Raw genomic sequence first — 16,351 nt, 5'->3', positions numbered from 1 at the left:
TAGTTAGCCATCTTCCAGCAGAGCCTCGGGTAGCTTTCTCCTCCAGCTCTTTGTTAGGCCCCATGGTCAGAGCTGCATTACAGGTTCGTGGCCATTTGCTGATGCCCTGGTTCTGGAACTGGAGGGCCCATGATACTAGAGATTTTAGTGGGACAAGCAGATGGGTTGGTGGTTTCCTCTCATTGCTGGTGCTCTGGGGTTGTTTTGCAAACTGGCAGCTACCCCATGGTTCTAACACACTGGTGTGAGGTGGCATATAGGAAGCAGGACAGTGTTTTATCTGGCAAATGCTCACTGCCCACAATGGCCCCTCTGCAGTTGTACCCAAGCTCGACATCACTGCTGATGAGGGACATGGACTCATTCCCTATATGCATGTGCCATCAACTTACAGGGACAACAGCAGACCTGCTGCCTAGTGTCACACAATTGGGGGCTTTTAAATCAAGGTGTTAATACCATGTAATGCATTATATTCTTGTGCTAGGGATTGGGAAATTACATCCCCTCATTGCAGCTGCTGGGTGTGATAGCTACCTTCAGTTGGACTAAGTGAGGGAACAATTAAATGTCCATTTGTTCAATGATAGCTGAAAATGGAAAACCACCACCCAAGGACTAGACCCCATGCAAGCCTATGTCATGTAGTGCAAGGAGTTTCCTGGGGGGTCTGATAACAAATGCTGGAGTGTGGTTTGATTTGACTGCAGTCTTGTGTCTGTAAGAGAAGGAGCAAAAACCCCACAGCAGCACACAGAGAAGGCGGCAAGGAAGCCTGACAGACAACCAGAGAAGCAGTTGCATGATCCTGAGAAAAAACTCAGTGAGAGAGCTTTGGGATAGAATGCTGGCTGGAAGGAGGCTTGGAACTGTGAGAAGAGAAACTTCGTCCTGCTGCTTGAATCCTACCATGTGCAAGCAAACAGGACTTTGTGTACATTCTTTGTAAACAAACAGGCCTGCATCAAAGAAATGCCTGACTCTATCATTAGTCTCTTCTCCTCCCAGAAGCACCTCCCAAGATTACAAAAATTGGCTGACTGCTCAGGCCAAAAGAGAAAACAATATTAATGAAGTCCTTTCTGAAAGCATCAAGCTCAAACATGTAAAGGCTTTTAAATTCTAACTGTTAGCACCTAGGTAATATCATTGGAAAGGGGCCAGAAATAAAACTTGGGATACAAACACTACTGAGCTTTGGGGAAATTCAGATGGAGATATGAATTTTATTCATTATTAAATAAGTGCTTGCATGTGCTGTTGTGCTCACTCTGGCTTTCTCTTTCATTTCTTGTTAATTAATTTTATGTGAGATTGTATAGTTCTAGCAGGTACAAAGGAGACAGTACCTGCAAAATTCACTTCTATTATTGCCATGTTAACTAAGAGTTAATAGAATCTATCTTTTGTATATGTAAGAGCGTGTATAGCAAAGGAGGACGGTCTTCTAGTCAGAGCACTGGACCATTTCAGGAGGCCTGCGTTCAGTTCCCACCTCTGCCACAGACTTCCTGTGTGACCTTGGGCAAGTCATTTATCCTCTCTGTGCCGCAGTGACCCATCTATAAATTAGAGATAACATTATTTCCTTTTTCCTGTCCTTTGTCTGCCTCATCAATTTAGATGCAGGTTCTTCAGGGTAACATCTATTTCTTACCAAGTGCACACACAGGGAAAAGTCGCTCTAAGCTATGCAATTTGAGTTATGAGAATAGCATAACTCAAGTTGATGTAGCTTAGATCTACTTCCTGCGAGATCCACACTATGTGATGTCAACGGGAGATGCTCTCCCGTTGACTCCCCCTACTCTTCTCAAACCGGTGGAGTACAGGAGTCAATGGGAGAGCGATCTGCAGTCAATTTAGCAGGTCTTCACTAGACCTGCTAAATCAACCGCTGATGCATCGATCACCACCCATTGATCCCCCAGTAAGTGCAGACAAGTCCTGAGTGATCTCAGTTGTAGCCTCTAAGTGCTAGTGTAATACAAATAATATTTCTGCTATTCTGTAGGAGCTTTTATTTTTATTATCCCTCTAGTCATTGTCCTCTTCCTCATGCCCTAAAGAAAAACAAGACACCAGTTATCTCCTCCAGTATCCTGTGTTCTCTTATCCATCTCCACAGACACCTAGTATGCTTTGAATAGCTGAGTGGAAGAGGAGTCCCATATCAGTTCAGAGCATTCATGCTTTTCTGGGTGGTTTGGTTGGGTTGTTTAATCCTGTCTGCTATAGAACAGTCCCTCAACAGCACAGCTGTCCAAGACTGCATTCTCGTTCCCAGCAGACAGCTTTCCCCGTGCTCACCTTTGCCATGGCAGAGAGTTGATCACTTGGACCCAGTGTCAGAGAACACACTCCTGAGCCAAACCCAGTCCCAGATAGATAGCTCTCTTTGTCCAGGGATAAAGTCACCCCTCTCATATCCTGTTTGTTGCTAAGCTGTCTTGGAGCAGTTTGAGAGGCTCACTCAACAATACCAGGCCCAGCTGAGGAGCTTCCACGAGGGTGCAGGGCAGGAAAAAGAAATGAGGTCAGTCTCCCTCCAAAAGTTATTAACTTAAGAACAAGTCCACCAGCCATTTGCTCATTTTCACATGGTTTTCCTACTGTGGGCAAAAGTGGCTCAGCCCACTAACGTACGGTGTAGGTTACTTACAAAGTCTAGGCATTGTCCCAAATAAGATTACACCAGTTTCCTATGTCACATATTCATTTATGCTCATTTGTTTCACACAATTGATTTCTAAGCACACTGTGCTCTCTTTGCCAGTAACTGTATACTCTGAGGAATTCTTCTTAGGTATGGTTTATAGAGAGCCATATCAGGGAAAGGCAGTGTGGCCTAGTGGCTAGAGCACTGCACTTGCACTCAAGAGATCTGGGTCCTGTTCCCAGATTGGCCATTGACCTCCTGGATGACCTTGGCCAAGTCACTTCACCTCTGTGCCTTGGTTTTCCCATCTGTACAATGGGGATAATGATAGTGATGACCTGTGGGAAGGAAGTTGAAAAGAGCTAGGTATTACTATAATAGGTGGCACTGTACAGTAAATGAACTATGCCTGTCCTGTCTCCAGCATCAGGTCATTCACCAGATGCTTCAGATATGGGAGTGGCCCCAGAGGGAATAAACTCCCCTATGCAGGCAGAATTTAGGTAAGCAGACTATATTTGCTAGATTTGGAGTTCTGGCAAGACATTAGGACTAAACACCCTGACTGTTGCAAAAAGTCCACTGAGACTTGTAAGGACGAGGGCCCTGAGCTGCTCAAACTTACTGACAGGGGGCTTGAGCCAAAGACCACTGAAGTCAATGAGAGTCTTTTCACTGACTTCAGGGGTCTTTGACTTAGGGCCCTGCTTAACTTCTGAGCCATTCCACTGACTCAGTTAAGGCTGCATTTGTGTGTTTGCAGGACTGAGGCCTACTAGCAGCCAGTGATTCTGTTTTGCACCTCATAACGTTGCATGATAACACCAAACTTGGCCATTGGTTTAGTCCTTCAACAAAGCGACAGTGCTACCTGCAGCCATTCCCAATTTTTTAAAAAGTAGGTTGCCCATCCAGCTTTCAGCCAGGCTTGATCCAGTTTAGTTTCACACTCCAAAGTGGCATGACTGTAGATGCAACATAGATTCTTTGTGAGCTATGATTCACCCCGACCCCCCATATTTAAAATCAAGCACATCAGACTTAACTATGGTGTAGATGTCACATGTGAAGAGTCTTTCCAAGTATTTAAATGAGTTTCCATTTAACCCAGATCCACTACACTTCTGTGGGACTTTCATTTAACTCTTTCATTCTCCTCTTCACAGTGACATGCTATCTGCAGAGAATAGCTCTTCTCTTCAAGCTCCGCTTTCCACCGCACATTCTGCGGAAGTCTCTGACCTAAGAGTTCACCCGATTCAAATCTAATCATTTAAGTATGCCTGTCTCTTGAAAACTGATGATAGCGACCCAGCTCTCATCCTTTTCCAGCTTTCTGTGTGAGAATTCCAGCCGGTGTAAACTGGTACAGTTCCATGCAGGGCCGGCTCCAGGCACCAGCTCAGCAAGCAGGTACTTGAGGTGGCTAAGGGGAAGGGGCTCTTAGGCGGCAATTTGGCGGCGGGTCCCTCCCAGAGGAAAGGACCTGCTGCCAAAGTTCTGCCGAAGAAGAAAGCGGCGTGGTGGAGTTGCTGCCGATCGCTGAATATCTGGCTCTCTGAGTTGTTTATAATTATACCAAACAGGCTGCTAAGTCCAGCAAACTTTCATCAGGTGTACAACACACCTATCTGTGTAAAGGAAATTGATCAACAAAACTCCAACGATAAGGAGAATCACAAACACTTCCCAAGCCACCAGTCAAATAGGAGCAGTGCCTTTTCTGATAATAAAGGCTGGTTTAAAACATCACAGCCGATTCATAGCTGCGGACTTCAGAGTTGTTTATCTGGGCAAACAATTATGAAATGTTCCTTTGTCCCTGTGTGTACTGTGTGGGCAAAAGTCATTATGACTCTGCGTTACTTGAAAGGGCTATTGTTCAACACCTATTCATGGGTAGGACAACATGCAGTGCACAGAGCAGAATCTGTCCAAGATCCATGGTCCCATTTACCCAGATGCAGGCAGGTCCATGGCTAACTTCTTGAAGAAGATTCCAAGCAGCTTAGTTGGAGTGACTTTTGTCTGTTGAGGTTTGGGTTAAAAATTTCAAAAGCAAAGTGGAGCCTAAGTCCCATTTTCAAAAGTGACATAGGGCCAGATTTTCAATGGTATTTAGGCACCTAAAGATGGAGCTAGTCCCCTAGTGGGATTTTCACAAGCACCTCAGTGCCTAAGTCCCATTGCCTTTCAATAAATGCCTAAGTCTGTTTTGAGAATGGGACTTTGGAACCTAAGGCCTGGTCTACACTGGGGGGGATCGATCTAAGTTATGCAACTTCAGCTATATGAATAACGTAGTTGAAGCCGATGTACTTAGATCTGCGCCTCTCGGCCTGGTGGAGTACAGGAGAGTGCTTGGGGGTCGATTTATCTTGTCTAGACTAGATGCGATAAATTGATCCCCGCTGGATTGATTGCTGCCCGCCGATCTGGTGGGTAGTATAGCCATACCACTGAGCTACTTAATCACTTGAAAATACTCCCCTAATCTTGCATATCACATTGGGTGTGTTACATGATCTATTCCTGTTATCATTTTAGCATGGTTTAAAAGATTTAATATGCTTATGCATAGATTTGGTTGTATCTAGGTACTTATATGGCCTCTGTTACAGTAACTTCTTACAGTCATTACTGTATTTATCACCACACCCCTTAGAGCAGGGGTGGCCAACCTATAGTTCCGGAGCCACATGCAGCTCTTCAGAAGTTAATATGCGGCTCCTTGTATAGGCACCGACTCCAGGGCTGGAGCTACAGATGCCAACTTTCTAATGTGCCGGGGGGTGCTCACTGCTCAACCCCTGGATCTGCCACAGGCCATGCCCCCACTCCACCCCTTCCCACCCCCTCACCTGAGCCTGCCATGTCCTCGCTCCTCCTCCTCCCCGCATCTCCCCGAGCCTCCTGCATGCCATGAAACAGGTGATCGGGAGGTGTGGGAAGGAAGGGGGAGGCCAGGGGCGGCTCCAGGCCCCAGCACACCAACCACGTGCTTGGAGCGGCATGCCATGGGGGGCGCTATGCCAGCCGCCGGGAGGGCGGCAGGCGGCTCCCTGCGGGAGGTCCACCAAAACCACGGGTCCGGCGGCCCGCGGGACCAGCGGACCCTCTGCAGGCACACCTGCGGGAGGTCCACTGGAGTCCCCTGCTGCCCTCCCGGCGGCCGGCATAGCGCCCCCCCACGCGGCATGCCGCCGTGGTTGGGGCGGCGAAATGTCTAGAGCTGCCCCTGGGGGAGGTGCTGATCAGCAGGGCTACCGATGGGCGGGAGCGGGGGGGGATGATGGGGGGCTGCTGACGTATTACTGTGGCTCTTTGGCAATGCACATTGATAAATTCTGGGTCCTTCTCAGGCTCAAGTTGGCCACCCCTGATCTAGAGGTAGGAAGTATTATTGCCCCCCTTTTTCCAGGAAGACTAAATGACTTGCCTGGCGACATCTGTGGCACATCTGGGAATTGAACACAGGTCTCCTAAGTCACAGGCCTAGTGGCAAAAAAGGGGCCATCAAGAAACAATGAATTGGGCCCTCAGGGTGTTCTGATGAACCTCAACTGTGACCTAAAGCACTTCCTACTGTTCTAGTCCTGGGCTTCCCACAGAGCTCTGCAGCACCCCAGCTATTGCAGTTCTGGGGTCCCCTACACAGCCCCACCAACAAACCCCAGTCTTGACCCATATTTTGCATCTCCATATACTTTGCTCCCAAGTTTGTTCCGGTGCAATTGGAGATCTCTGTCCCTCTCTATCATTGATAAGATAGAGAGCCCTTTACAATCTATTGTGCGGGTGGGGAATTGTGTTCTTGAGTAAACACAGTAGGTCAATACAGCACTAATTCATAAATCCCATGCAATCTGTGTGTGTAGGGAAAAGGCTTATCAGGAAGTACAGTACTGCTCTACGGTAAGCACATTTTCAGACTAATCAATTCACTGGCTAATGTTATGAAGCTCACATTTGGCTAGCAGAGAAAAGGAGAGGAATGCTGGTCTAGTGGTTAAAGTGCTGGCACTGCTCTTTGTGTTTGATTCCCAGCTCCGGTCACAGGATGTGCTCTTTGAGCTGAATGACTGTAGCTACCAGCTATGTGGCTAGTGCCGGAAAGATGCTCCCCCAGCATGGGCAGCTGTGCACTGGGACACTACTCAGTCTACTCTCTGGAAGAGGTATGGAGAACACACAGTAGGGAACAAAAGCTGCACACCGCTGGACCTGCAATTGTAACTGGTCCTTGATCAGGCCATTCAAGTGTGTGCATGTGGGCAGGTCATTGCAAACTCATCTCCCACCCTATTCATCCACACAAGGATCTAGCTCTCTGGGAAATGGAAACACTAGTATTTTTCCACAGTGCTCCCCTTAGCTCAGTAGGGTTGCCCTCCTTCGGGGGTTGGGGGGAGACAGCACATTAAAACCTTCTGGAATAGTGTCAAGATGATACATTCCCACTTGACCTTTTCTAATATATTAATCTTGTATCACAGGCCAGATCCACAACTGGTGTAAATTGGCATAGCTTTCTTGTACTTCAAAAGAGCTACATCAGTTTATACCCACTGAGGAGCTGAACCCACATCTTTCAATAGCTGAACTTTTCTTATGCCAGTGTGGATCTGGGACCTTGTGAAATGTCTTTGGAGCAGATTGAGAAAAGCCAAGGGCAACAATTTAATCAATTAAATAAACTTATGGGCATTTCCTTTGTCACGCCAAGATCTAGAGGTTTGCGGAATTTCATGCAAATCAGGTAATTTACCATGATATTGGCTTTTTCAGTAATAAGGTTGACATCTCTCCATAAGCATGTCACCTAACTGAAATGACTGTGGGATACTACAGAGATTAATCCTGCTCATAAAAAAATAGGCCATTAGGATTAAAGTTCCAGCAGTTGGTATTGTCAAGACAACGCACCATGTTTCCCACCCAGTTTGGCCCTTTATGCAATAGATAGTGACATTAAAGCTGTATCTCTAACATGATTCTAAACAGGGCCAATGGCATTAGTCAGCCAATTACTATCTTTATTACTGTACAGATTGCAGCTGCATAATCTCAGTGATTCATTACAATAATAAACTCTGCACAATAAAATGGGCAAAATACCCATTATATTTGTACAAAAGTGCAATGGTTTAATTTTCCTGTTAGGCATGGTCTAGTATAAACCCAGCATCATGTGCACAATTAGCAACAGAACCGCCATATACGAGGTGACTGCCCTGAACGTTTTTGATCACTGTAATCTAGCTTTGAACAGGAAATGCTGCTGCAGTGCGAAGCGTGAGCAATTAACCCCGTTCAAGGTGTTGTTAATGCCGATAAGGAGTTTGGTGATACCATGCCCTGCACAGGGACAAGCAAAACGAGTGACTACAAGGAGCCTGGGGCTTGAAGGAGGGGCAGTGCCCCACTCCCTGAGTGGCATTAGGCCTTATCTTCACTCCTAAAAAAAATGCAGTGTTTGCCTTGTGTAAACTACTATGTATGGGCTACCCTGAAGTAAAAACCCAGCAAAGACCAGATCCTTTAGTTTTCAAACGAGGTATAGTCACCGAGATCAGCTCTATACTCCCACTTAGGGTTGACCTAAGTTTACTTCATGGTAGAACTAAAGCACCTTGTCTTCACTGTATTTTAACCTCAGGATACCTCATGTATGGTAGCTCCATGAAGTAAAAAAATAAAATAAAAATAAATGCAGCTTTTTTAGCAGTGAAGACAAGACCTCAAGAATTCTAGGGCTAGCTCCCGTTTGGCCTCTCTGGCCATGGGCCTACAAGAGCAGGTCATTTGTAGCCCCAGTACCTTGGCATTCCATACATGGACAGATGAGTGTGTGTATTAGCCACACATTTTAAGGTCAACTCTGATTCCCTAGCCATTTTTAAAACCCACCTCCTCTAATCCACCAGTAACCAACGAATTGTTCATCAATTTGCCATGCTTACTTTTACTAGTCCCTTTCTGCGTCCCCTAGGCCTCAATTCAGGAAAACATTTGGGCACATGATTAAGCCCCACTGAAGTCAGAGTCATTAAGTTCCATTAAAATTAATGAGATGTAAGCACATGTTTAAAGTTATGCACACGCCTAACTGCTTTCCTGAATTGGGGCCTCAGTCTATGGTTTCTACCTACTTCTTGAGCTGCCTACTGTTTCCTTTCTTTCGCTGTAACTTCTCTGCACTCAGTAACAGTGGTATGAATGCTGTGTTATAAAATTAGGCCCCAGTGCAGCAAATGGATCCACATGGATTCCCTTCAGCTAGTTCTCATTTCGTGGTTCATCCTCACTTGACTTCCAACGTTAATCACATTCCACAAAAATTTGCTTTTCCCTTATTTTTATTGTTCAACATTGTTTTGGCCAGAAATAAGTAATCAGCAACCAGGCAAAAAATAATTAAACCACTACACTAAAGGGAATGAATCCCACAGCGTTTTAACCTGCCTGCATCAACATGGGGTTGATTTTGTGCGTGCATGTGTCCCTCATTTTGGTCTGTGTCACACATAGCACACCCACATTTGGAACCATGCAAGTAGAGAGGCATACTTGCAGTGCAAGGTTTGCAGAGCCTGTGAAACCAAAAGATAGCTGGGAAGGCCGACAGGACCTCCCACTCAATGAATTATAACCCACCTCTAGCTGTGTGATACTGTAAAAGCTCTGCTAGACATTTTAAATGAAATAATGTACAATTTAGTTTAAATTTAAAGAGAAAAGCCTCTCTTTGAATTTTCTAGCACCTCTGTCGTTACCGGAGTTTGTCTGGCACCAGATATGACACCTCCGAAGCACCACATGGAAGGCTATTCTTGCAGTATGCCTGAATCCGCTATGAAGATTTGCGTTAGCATGGTACAAGAAGCCTTAGATTTACTGCTACTGTTACAGCACAGGACATAACTCTGCTCTGTAACTACAGATTCTCTGTAGCTCTTGTTAGACAACAAGAAATTATTCACTTGATTGGCAGTTTACTTAGGCAGGAAGTTCTTAAAGGCATAGTACTAATATATCTTCATGGTTACTTAGAACACTGCACAAGCCAGATGTGAGGAAATACCACGAATCTGATAGGGGAAAAAAAATCTTTTCCATAAAGCTACCAACCTGACTCCCGGATCAGAGAGGTTTGAACTTTGCAAGAGCCCCTGGCACTTTTGGGTGCTTATCCTAAACCATCCTATGAATCTTTTAAATCTGTTATGGACTAAGCTTAAGAAGGACAGACATTAGAAAATATGGACAGCTATACTGGATCAAATCCCCTAGCCACAAATACCTGATGCTTCTCGGGATGGCAAAAATAACAGTTGAGGGACTGATTCTGATACTACTGGAGGTGAGTAAGCATATCCTACTTCACGGCTAGTCCCGGGGGGGTGGGGGGGAGAAGAAATCTATCAAAATCTGGCCCTCGGCCAATTTCACAATGCTGTATACAGAGGAAAATTCCTTCCTGACCTGAACAAAGATCATTTCACACCCCAAAGCAAGAGATTTGATTACTCTTATCTGAGCTTCCCTGTTGTGTGCAGTATAGTGACAAAGTTGCCTAGATGTAGAACTCAACTCCTGGATCACTGCATTCCACAGGACTCTACGGTTTGCAAAGTAACCTTTTGTTTATTTGTTCCACACCAACTAGCAATGCTAGCAGGCTTATTACCAGCATGAATTACAAACAGATGGCTCCAATATATTAGGGTTTCACTTTTCCACACCAAAGATATTTGTGAATGAGTGTTTCCAACTTTCACGGTTTTATTGTGAACTGTGCAGTATTTGTTGGGTTTCTTAAACCTCCCTGATGACGTGAGAATCTCAGCTTTCAGTTAAAAAAAAAAAAAAGTAGTCCTCATGGCCGTGGAGAAAATGTAAGCCCTAAAGGACCAGGCACCAGAAGGCAAATAAAATACTCCACATCTACTTACTTATTGATTTAAATCATGACTTTTAAGTTAATCTCATTATTTTGGAGAGAGTTGACTCATGATTTTTGAACACAGAAGGTGGGCAATACTAGAACAAGGCTCTGAGTTAAACAAAGCAAGAAGCACTTATCCCCATCAGATCAAGCCATAGCATCTAAAGTGAACAGGTCTTTCTTTGGTTTAAGAGGGACCTAACTAGAGAGGGAAAGTTCAGGTCGTTATGAATGGGAGGCACTTGCTCCAAGCTGGGTAGATTGAGATGGTTAAATGTTCTCAGCTACCCACAAAAGTTTATGCTCCAATACGTCTGCTAGTCTATAAGGTGCCACAGGACTCTGTCGCTTTTTCCAGCTACCATGTGAGCAGCAGGTGGGTGACTGTAGATTAAATATACGTGACTCAAAGCTTACAAATTTTCCTGTTGACGTCAAATTTCCTTAAGTGGGCGTGACTTAGGTGAGACCAGCAAATCTTTCACTCCTACTCCTGCTAGACATCCATCCCTGCTTCTGCTGTCTCAGGCCCCCTCGGTTGCTTCACAAACCCTTGTTTTGAGAGACACCTGTGAGCCCTATTCTGCAACCCGTACTGATGCTGAGAACCAATTAACCATGGAATCATTGACTTCAATGGAGCTGCTCACCTAAGTAGGTGCTACTCAGCATAATTGAAGGTTGGAGACTCAGGCTGTTTATAAATATATATTTAGAGCCTATTCTGCTCATCTTACTCCTGTTGAGTTGTCCTGTACTCTAGGAGTATAGGCCTATTGAAATCAATGGAACTATTGATAGAGTAAAGTGCTACTTGCCATAAAGGTGGCAAAATCTGGCTCTTGATGAGCTGCTTGCTGAAGACACAGCTGATTCAGAAGACTATATACATCTCTTCACTTGGTTGGCTCTTTGACAACACACCCAACAAATATACACCATAGGATTGCAAATAATGGAGCTAGCAAAGCCCTCTGAGATCATCTACCCTGCCACACGTGCACAGGAGCATACACGCACCCAGGGTGTTTCCCAACCAGGGACAGCAGGGATAAATACCTTGCTCCTCCGATTCTGCAAACACAGAGTTCCCTTGTACAACCCACCACTTTTAATATTCTCGTAACCCTCTGCTCGAAAACAGTTTGATTACATATCACCATCATAAATTCAGCCTGGTAACAGCTGGGGGACAGATTTAAAGAGGATGTGTGGGGTTTTTTTGGCTATCTATTATTCATGGTGTGTTAGCCCTTCCAATCCATTTAGCCAAGAAGGAGATAAGCTATCCTCTGGTAGATTATTGACAGACACTTGGCAGCCTGCATCTCCGGGGCTGCTTCGTCAGAGAAAGTGAATTCAACCTTTAAAAGCAATGATTTGATAATGTGACTGTGTCTGTCTGGGAAATAACGTGTAGTGAACGGAACAAGGACAAGCCAATTATAAAGTGGGGGAGGGGTTAAGTCAATGCTGGTGAAAACCCAGGAGACTCAGTCATGTTCCTCCACAGGCCAGGTAAAGCAAGGTCAGCTGGGAACACACGTGTCCCTTGCAGTGCTCTACCAAGGCATCTCACCTCCGTGTGAGAGGGACTGCCACTAGGTGTAAAGGGGAGTGCAGTGTCCCCAGCCATTTGCCCGATGTCCTCTCTGCTGAGCCTGCAAACAAGGAGGCCACTTAGATTCTGTCTACACTGCAAATTTTAGCCCCACAGCCCAAGCCCCAGGAGCCTGAAGTTCCTGGGCTCTGAGACTCGGTGTGGGTTTTTGATCACAGAGTCTCAGAGCCCAGGTCAGCTGACTGGAGTTCACAGGGTGCAGGCTGCAGGGCTAAAAAATGCAGTGTAAATGTTCGGGCTGGAGCTCTGAGACCTTCCACCCCCCACCAGTTTGAGTCTGAGTCTGGATGTCTACACTGCAATTTTATAGCCCCACAGCCCGAGCCAAAAAGAGCTGTGGGGGTGGTGTCTGTGGATGGGGACAGCACATGAAGACCCCTTGCTGCCCCTGTGCCTAAAAGCCAGAGGGACATGTGGCTGCTTCCTGGGAGCCGCCTGAGGTAAGTGCCAACCAGAGCCCACACCCCTTGCACCTTGCACCCCAACCCCCTGCTCCAGCCCTGAGCCCCCTCCCACACTCTGTACCCCTCGGCTCCAGCCCAGAGCTCCAGGCTAGGGCAGGGAGTTGGAGTGTGGGAGGGGGTGAGGGCTCTGGCTGGGGGTGTGGGTTCTGGGTTGGGGCAGAGGGTTGGGGTGTGGGAGGGGGTACAGGCTCTGGGCTGGGGCTGTGGATTAAGGGTCTGGGGTGCAGGAGTGGGGATTTTATCTGGTCACAGCCAGGCAAAGATACTAGTCAATTATCAGAGCTGAACATGCCGGTGAGAGATTTGTACCCCACAGAGGGCTGCCGGAGGGGCTGGAGAACTGCGTTAAGGGAGGCATCCAGTGTGCAGGGCCACCCAGAGGGGGGGACAAAAGGGGCAATTGCCCCCCGTGCCCCCGCTCTCCAGGGCCCCCCAGAGAGAGAAGAGCTCTCCGCCCGCCCCCTCCCTGAGCCTCAGCGCAGCGCGCCGCCTCGCCGGCCCCCCCCCCCCCCCCCCCCCGCCGCGGCGGGGTGGGGGGGGGGGGGGGGGGGGGGCGGCGCCCCCGCCCCCCGCCGCCCGAGGCGGGGCGGGGGCGGGGGGCGGGCTCCGCTCTCCCCGCCTCTCCCGCCCAGCCCCGCCCGCGCCTTTGGCGGGCGAGCGGGGCCGGCCTGCCCCCTGAGCGCTGGCCGGGCTGAGGGCTGGCGCTGGGCGGGGGGCGGGGCGCGCGCCGCGCCGCCGCGCCGCGCCGGGCCGCCGGGCGGGGGCCTTCGCTGGGCGCGGCCCGCTGGACCCGCCGCCACCCGCCCAGTGCCCCCGCCACGACCGCCACCCCCCCCCGGGGCGAGGCGCGGGCCGGGCTGCGGGGGCGGCGGCCGGGCGCGTGGCCGGGGGGGGGGCGGGCGCCGCCCCCCCCCGCCCCCGGCCCCCCCCCCCGGCCAGGCCCCGCCCTGCCAGTGTGACCTGTACTGGTAGTATAACCTTCTGGCTGGTGACCCAGCTAACACATTCTCTAGCCCAGTATCAGCAGCACAGCTTGGGTCATTGCCACGCTGCCATCTGGCCCCATACAAGAGAAACACACTTCTGAACTTCCAGTCTCATAGTCCTTGCCTATCCCAAGCCCTATCTCTACTCCTCCCATTCCTTCCTCACACTGTACTTCTTTCAGAAATACATTTTTTTCCGTTCCTTTCACCAATATTCCTGTCCCTCCCTTCTCCTCATCTCTGCCACCTCTTGTGAACGTTCTCGTGTTCGGTTTGCAAAGCACCACCGACATTACAGCTCCATGTATGCAGTTGTTGTTATTAATACAGACTAACTTAGCTAACATACCCTCCCTTCATTGGACTGTCTGCACTGTCTGAGCGCGGCTAGCCATCAAACTAATGCTGCCACAGACCAGCATGCAGCAGAGTCTAGCAGGGACTTTTACAATTAAACCATCAGAGACGTACCTTTATGGATTCTAATGAAACCTCAGAGAGATCAAACAGGGCTCAGCCCAAGCCGTGTGGAGCAGCCAGGTGGATTTTAAGCAGTCTAGGAGACCTAAAAATAACACAGACACAATTTAAGTAAAAAAAACCCCAAACCCACAATACAGGATTTGAACTCTGATTTCGTTTCTAATTACGAGCCTCTCTCCTGAGCCTTCCTGGCTAGTGGGGAAGGGGTGTTTTATGAGGCATGAGGAGCTGCCTAGGGCATTCCTGGCAGCGGACTGCACCACCGCTACCTTCCTCCTTCTGCAGAGCTGGGGCTTCAGGCTTAGAAATTGGGAATCCAGCCAGATTTTTTTCCCCCTCTTGCTTAATATTAACAGTTTTCTGTGTATATCGTCTAGCCATGCCTCCACTCTCAGGAGCTCAAGTTCTGCCCGAGAACAACACAGGGACAAGGCCTCGGACCCCTTTATGGGCTAAGCCTTTTATACCTATGCTCACCTCCTAGGGCACTGTGGTGGTGGCCCTCATGCCTCGAATACTCCCAGGCGACCTGGTCTAGCATCACAAGTTTGTCTCTACCTCGGTTTCCTTGGCTAGGCATATAATTCCTGCAGCTTCTGAAGGTGGAGTCCTTCAGTGGGGTCAGGTTTCACTGGCATTCATCACTTCTCCCTTTTGGAGCCTCTCCCACCTGGGAACATTCTTCCTTGGTTTCCTTTCCAGGTGAGCCCCCTCCCCAGGTCCCCCTGGGAAGCCCTGGTCTTGGGAGAGCTCGCTTACAGTGTTCTGGAGACTGTTCCTCTCCCCCAGAGCCTCTGTTCTCTAGGCCATCACCAGTGCGAATAGCTTCCTTCCTGGCTGGGTGCTTCCCTGTCCAATTAACTGCCTCCTAGTTGCTCAGTAAGTTAATTAGTCCCAGGTGAACCTCAGTTGCCTCATTCCCCTTTGTGGAGCTTGTCAGAAGTAGGCTGAGCCCATGACTCCTTCAGAGGGTCAGCTACTCTCTGACAGGCATGCTCAACATCCTTTAGGCACAGTGAATTAAGGTGGGATGGAGGTGTTGGGAACCTCTCAGGAGCCTTGCCGTTGATTTATTTATACTTGTGCTTGGGTAGCAACTGAGATTGAGGCCCCACTGCGTCATGAGCTGTACAAATACATATGAGAACAGTCCCTGCCCAGAGGAGCTTGTAATCTAACTACTAGATAGACAAGGGGAGGGAAAAAATAATGATTGGGTGGGATTTTCAAAAAACCCTAAGTGACGTAGGAGCACAAGTCCCACTGACTTGCAATGGGCCTGGCTCTCCTGATTCTCTTTGTGCTTTAGAAAACTCCATCCGTCATCTCCGTCTTACAGATGGGGAACTGAGATATCAAGGGATTAAGTGATTTACCTCAGGTCAGTCAGGAAACCTGTCACAGATCCTGGAATTAAACCAGACCTCTTAAATCCCAGTCCAGTGCCTCAATCAGAAGGCCTCTTTCACTGTATTAATAGAAGACAGGTGTTTGGATCCCTGAGACTGCTTTGTAAATCTTGGCTGTGATTTCTATCTGGACAATAACCCTTTGATTCATTTTTTAGTGTCCTGCCAGCAAAGTAACACCAGTCGTCCCCCACTCTTGTGAAGTTTTGTCACGCAAAGTGAGGACACCTCTTACACCGCAGATTCTGAAGTCCTGTGGCATCATGCCATGCAAAACTTTAGTGGAAATCAAGGACATATTCAACTTAAGCTGTGTTCTTAGGGCCAAATGGGTCACACTTGGGTTTGCTAAGTGGCCAGTGTGCAAAACTCTTCGTGCTTCCATTCTGCCCTCTGACGCTAGGCACAAACAAGAGCATTCTTTGCAGCATGCACTTCAAAGGTGGAGTATCTGTACACAGGACGGCACTGGAGGTTCATTTTGCCTCGTGCATTAGGCAGCACTGAAGAAATTAAGCTTAATGAGAACTATATGCACACACTGAGTGGCGCTTCAGTCCTTAAGCATTTCTTCTGCCACTGACAGCACGAACATACTGGGTCACTCGTTTGAATGCAGCACAGGCAGGCAGGGAATTCAGCTGGTTACCCCAGCACAGATCCTAATGAAGAGCTCACCCCATCACAACACAGCTGGAATGCTTGCTAGTAGGCTCACCAGAGACTGAACATTCATGACAACTAAAATCCCTTCTCATTCCCTAATGGTGGGCTTCTCTGG

The 16,351-nt window shown here is 48.0% G+C and overlaps 1 long non-coding RNA gene across 1 annotated transcript; it reads right to left on the bottom strand.

The window, feature by feature from the left end:
- Positions 1–2,282: 2,282 nt before the first annotated feature.
- LOC120369003 lies at positions 2,283–15,408 on the bottom strand. The gene is made up of 3 exons (XR_005582885.1): positions 14,921–15,408; positions 14,150–14,243; positions 2,283–2,997 (listed from the first exon to the last, which is right to left on the bottom strand). It is a non-coding gene; the product is annotated as an uncharacterized LOC120369003 (long non-coding RNA).
- Between the last annotated feature and the right edge of the window lie 943 nt (positions 15,409–16,351).

Source organism: Mauremys reevesii, linkage group 7 (genome assembly GCF_016161935.1).
Source record: "Mauremys reevesii isolate NIE-2019 linkage group 7, ASM1616193v1, whole genome shotgun sequence".
NCBI lineage: Eukaryota > Metazoa > Chordata > Testudines > Geoemydidae > Mauremys > Mauremys reevesii.
This window is presented reverse-complemented; position numbering and strand designations above follow the sequence as displayed.